This window comes from Schistosoma mansoni, assembly GCF_000237925.1.
Source record: "Schistosoma mansoni, WGS project CABG00000000 data, supercontig 0178, strain Puerto Rico, whole genome shotgun sequence".
NCBI lineage: Eukaryota > Metazoa > Platyhelminthes > Trematoda > Strigeidida > Schistosomatidae > Schistosoma > Schistosoma mansoni.
The window spans coordinates 44,933-51,033 of NW_017386062.1; the positions used below are offsets into that span (position 1 = coordinate 44,933).

The 6,101-nt window shown below is 32.5% G+C and overlaps 1 non-coding gene across 1 annotated transcript; it reads right to left on the reverse strand.

Moving 5' to 3' along the window:
* Positions 1 to 5,698: 5,698 nt before the first annotated feature.
* On the reverse strand, positions 5,699 to 5,765 carry Smp_tRNA_01495_Sup_TTA.1.1. Its single transcript has one exon. It is a non-coding gene (tRNA).
* Positions 5,766 to 6,101: the final 336 nt, after the last annotated feature.

Here is a 6,101-nt window from a genome sequence, read left to right on the forward strand (position 1 = left end):
TGCTAGCCACAATCCACCTATTCTAAATGGTAAGTAATGTAAGACTGTTGAAAAACTTATTAAAAGTTTTCAATATTTTCACTTCTAGATGATACACTCAAAAAATTCGTTTGAATACACTTAAAAGTACTTGTTATTCACGTCTATTTTCTGTCTTTATAAACCAATGTTTAATACCATTCAAAAACTCTACTTTATATCTCATAAAGTAAATATTTAAATGAAGAAAATTCTTTTTCATTGGAAGCATTTTTTTGATTTTCAGCAGTTACTATATTTATGTGAAATATATGTCTGTCTATATTGAAATAAGTAGAATTCTTTCATTGAAGTTGATCTTAGTCGCTAAAAATAAGTTTAATAAATGGAACATCTGATCAGCTAGTAAGTATACAGAGTGTAAAAGGTCAAAGAATTAAAGACACACTTGTACTATTGTCCAATTGTTTTCCAATGGATAAGTAAAACAAAATCATCATGTTCATTTTGTATTGTTTGTTTGAATCTTCCCGTTGATGTTTAAAATTGTAATTGATCAGTCTCTTACTGACATATATGTATCCTATGCACATTACTTCGATATTGCTTTAAGTCGCAAACATTGTAAACAAAGATGAATGGTGGTTACCAGTGGGATACAGGATAACGGGATGGAGTTTTGAAACCAACGGTACTGGTTTCGAGTCCTGAAGTGAATATCAACTCTGTGATGTAGGTTAATCAATCTGACGAGACCCAAATAGGGGGAGTCGTGCGTCCTGGATTCCACTGGAAGCCACCATCCATCTAAAGCTATTATATTATTAGATTAGGATTTGATTAAAAGTGATCAGATACGAATTGTAGTAGAATCAATAAAATGTGTAGATTTTAGTTGAAAATACTTCAGTGTAATAAGTGAAAGAAAATCAGAATTTGTACAGTTTAAAGTTCTTCCTTGAGTAGCTGCCTCACAACAGACACGAATGAACTACACTGGTCAAGGCTTCTCACTTGAACTCCAAGAAATCCATCTTGAAGCCAGTCACTAACGATCGTGGATGTGCACTTCTGAGGAGTCCCATACTCAGATGAGACGGCTTTCCAGTGCCTACAGGTTTTCAGTGGTAATCAAGCTTAAATCGATTAATGAATTCAACTATTTAATTACCATAATCTCCACAAATCCCTATTCTGAGCTAGATTAGTTAGGTAAGTAAGTAAGTAGGTATATGTAAAATGTAATTTGAAATATTCAGAAATAATTCAATTGAAGAGATTTTATGAAGGTTTGATTAATTTATAGATTGTATTCATCACCGATTAATTTTAATCTGGGTACCGTTATGCATTACGAAGCAAAAGAAGATCGTTTGGTTTTAGTAAGGGACTCCTCAACAGTACAAACCTTCTCCTGGGATCAAAACCATAGCTTTGTGATTTTTTTTAACGAATCCAACTAACAAGTCAAAACGACTTCCATAAAATATATTTAACTGAACTATCATGGTCGAATAACTAGTGGCTTAATTCATGATATTCCTGAAGTTCTGGTAAAAAAAATTGTGACTGGTGTGATTAAGAACATTTTGAAGTAAATCAATTGTCATAATCAATTTGAAATTTTATGATTGGAAGCTAATCCAACGTTTTTCATTGTTAGGTCTTCTCCTCAATTACTGAGATCCTGAACTCTATCCCTGATAGGTTCATGGCTATACACTACTAAGCCCCCAAATACCCTGGTACCGCCGAGAGTGGGGAGAGTACGCTCTCCCTCTCCAAATGCTCTCACATGGCCAGCAAATATATAACCTCTGCCAGGGAAGTCCTACTCACTACCTTCTCGTGACGGGGGTGTTGTTTACGAAATTGAGAGGATGAAAAGCGAATGTTCAGCGCTTTAACCGGGTTGGTGGACACGGAGGGTCCACCTAGGTGAGTTGGAAAACCCTGATTCCAAACCAATGGTGCACACGGGCTGCAGTATTTTGAGTGAACAATTGGCGTATGAATCAATCGTTGGTCACCGGCTACCATGTGTCTGCATCTCCTCACGATACTCCACTGCTTTGTGGATCAGGCCTTTAGGTCAAAGGCTCCGGGTGTGGTCCCCTAAGAAAACCACCTGTTTTGGTTTGGGCATCTGGGCAGTATCACAGCCCACACACAAATCAAATGAGATTTGTGAGATATCTGGTGCTTCCTTGTACCAATATTTATGTGTTTAAATAAAATAAAATAATACACTACTAAGGACTTCGATACTACAAAGAAACAACTTTCCATTGCTCTTCTATTTTCAGCATTACAATTATACTACTAACAATTACCGTTATTATGATATGCTTTCAAACATAATTAAACTTCAAGTCAATGAATTACTTCACTTTATAGTCAATTCATTGTAATAATGATAATAAATAACAATAACTAACTACCATTCAGTGAATAAAACAAGTTTTGTAAGTAAACTACCATGGGAATATAAAGCAACTGTTCTAATTTGACAATATACATATAAATATAAACATGATTGTTATGCACTATTAATCATGTACTTTTATTACGCTACAAGCCGAGCTTGTCAATAGACATATTGGGTAAGTAAGGAAATTAATTCTTGTTATATATATATATATATCGTTTCACAAATATTATGCCTGACTTACTACTGCTACTACGAGAACACAGGTGGAGACAATCAAATGTATTCTAATATAACATTATAGAATATCTTGATCAAATATAAGAACTATACAGCAAATACTTCACTTGCGAAATATCCATCAAGTGTCTCAGACATTGTCATTCCTTCGTTGTCATACCAATCACTCTCTGTTCTTCTCTTCTTTTCGATTTTCTCAACCTCCTGTCATCAGGTATTCTACCTTCAATTGTTGATACATACTGCTTATATCTGTTGACATTAGTAGCACACAGCACACTACTATTACTACTGTTTCTGCTATCATTAACATTACTGGTTGAAATTTCACCAGAAGTACACTTGAACGATAATAATAGACATAAAATGTACAAAATATTTCTGTGTAATTGTTTGGATATGATACAAGTATTATATATATATATATATATATATATATATATATATATATATATCATTATCTGATTCACCGAGGTCAATCCTTCATGCTGAATGTTGAATGTACTGTCATAAACTAAGGTGTAATATGAATAAACTGTAAACAGTAAATAAAAACATTATTTGTTTTGTTGCCGTTGTTATTTAGCTGAGGAAGGTTTCTTCATTTGATTTAATTTGATGTACATCAAATTATGTACTATAGATTATCATAAATCTAATGATTTGGAAATCTTGAAAATATTTATTCCACTTATTTTGTAATAGTTTGGATTTTTCAGTTAACACTGAGTATTGTTCCTGTCCGGTTATTTTTTTGCATATGTGCAATCTGAGTGGATTATTCCACTGAATTCATTGTTGTAAGCTTTCAAGTAAAAATCGGTAATGCTTAAAGATTGAATGTAAAATACACATTTCGTTCTGTTTAGGACTTTTCGTCCAGATGTGGTTGAATTCGAGTGCTGAGGTTCACATTTTGACTTGGACCCAGTGCCGTTCGCCTCCAAAGTTCAACGTGTTATCCAATGAGCCAGTGTTCAACTTTTCTCAAAAATATTTATTCTTTTACCTGAAAAGTATTGATTATTCGCTAAACATTCTATACCGGTACAGTATATTAGAAATGTCGACATAATTTTACGAATGATTGTGCAAAATGAGAGTTGGTTGAAATTTAATTTATAATTTAGATAAAGATAAAAGATGCGCACAGTGTGAGTGTGGTAAATGCTACATATATCTGTCAACGTAAGTAGTTTTTAACACCAATCCGAAGTGGAGTGCCTGGCAGAAAAGGGTTGAGAAGATCGAATCGGTTTTCTAAGATGTATCGCTCACCGCAATAGATTTATTAAGTATTTCTAACCTTTTTACACATTCAGTTTTCTATGACTGTTTCGTAGAGTTTTTTACTATTACTAACACAATGGTGTGTGCTACTGATGTCAACAGATATAAGCACTGTATATCATCAATTAAAAGTGGGATATCTGGTAACCGATGGTTGAAAAAACCGAAGAGAAGAGAATGAGGACAGAGAGTGATTGGTATTGAAATGAAGAGACAATAATGTCTGAGACACTTGGTGGATATTTTACAAATGAATTATTTACTGTATAGTTCTTATATTTTATCAAGATATTCTATAATGTTATATCAGAATACATTTGGTTGTCTTTACTTGTGTTCTGAGAACTACTAAATCCATCGTCAAGAAGGTAAAAGTATTTATAAACAGTTGTTTAAGCAAAATACTCAACATTCACTGGCCGGATACTATCGGCAACAGCCTTCTGTGGGAAAGGACAAACCAGCTTCCAGGTGAAGAGGAAATTAAGAAAAGACACTGGAAGTGAATAGAACATACATTAAGAAAATCACCAAACTGCATCACGATGCAATCATTAACTTGGAATCCGGAAGGGTAGCGGAAAAGAGGAAGGTCAAAGAACATATTACGCTGGGAAATAGAAGCACATATAAAAAGGATGAATGTTAACTGGAAAGAACTGGACAGGGTTGGATGGAGAATGCTGGTGTGCAGCCTATGCTCCTCCACGAGGGGTAACAAGCGTAAGTAAGTAAGTAAGTGCTTGTTTTTTCGTTCACTACACTATTACTAAATTTAAGAGGTCCCCTTCTTATTAATATGAAATATATCAACTTGAACTGTTATTTATCTAATGCTCAGTGTTTAAAGTCATTTTTGTCTATTCTTTTTCCATAGTAACAAATCATTTTTCGAAATATATAATAATTTAATCATAATTACAAATAAATCTTTATAAGTAATGAAAATAATCACTAAGAAGGGGGAAATATAATTTATTCATCTACATTTATATTATATATTTATATAATGATTAGTATTATTATTATTTGCTGTCAGGTTAAATGAATGATTGATGAGTGTATTGTATGATCTAATCGGTACCCATTCAATCAAAATTTGATATATTCGTTGAATATATTCCTTCATTCTTAGATATATGCATACATATGATCAGAATGTATATATATACATATATGTATATGTAGTTCAGTAATATACCTCGATAAATGTCAGAATAAATTTATCAATGGTTTATTGTAATTTTCAAGTAGATTCTGTTGATATGTATTGTAGATGGTATATACAGACATTGTATCTTATCTACAATGATCTTACAGAAGAGAATCTATGCAATATATATATTCATCATAATAAAATTAAAAATGATTACTGGGGGGCAAAAGATTTACAACGTATATATGATTGACATAGATTCATTTGGACTAATTTATAGTTGATTAGAGAGTTGGCTGGATAAAATATAATACTTATCCTTATATGATATGTATATATATATATATATATATATATATATATATATACAATAAGAGAATCTATTTATATATGAGTATAGAATAGTTTATTGTATCTATGAGTTAGATATGATCCATTCAATATGATCTATTCACTGATAATATTTATTTATTATCAAAAATAATTGATAATTAGTATGAATTTGTAAGCAAAGATGGATAGTAGCTGGCAGTGGAATCCAGGACACGCGTTTCGTCCTATTTGGGACTCGTCAGCTTGATGTACCTGCATCTAAGAGTTGATGTTCACTCTGGGATTTGAACCCAGTAGCTTTCGCTTTAAACGCCATCACGTTACCCACTCAGCTATTGAGTCGTGATAGCCATTTGCTTGTTCAATGAGGTGAAGTTTAGGTTCACTTATTATTGTTTGTTTGAATCTTCCCATTGATGCTTAGGACTGCAACTGATCAGTCTCTTTTTGTATATTACTTTTTTGTACAAGTAAGGAATTATCTTGTTATTGAGACTTGAATCCAAATGATAGAGATTTATTCGGTAAGCTAATAAGTTATAATGGGTGTGAACTTATTTGACAATTATGGAGTTATTTGTTAAGAGTTTTCATGTGTCAACTGCTGGTAATTATCATTTATCATAATTATTATTATCATCACTATAATTTCACCTTGAATATACCATTTTACAA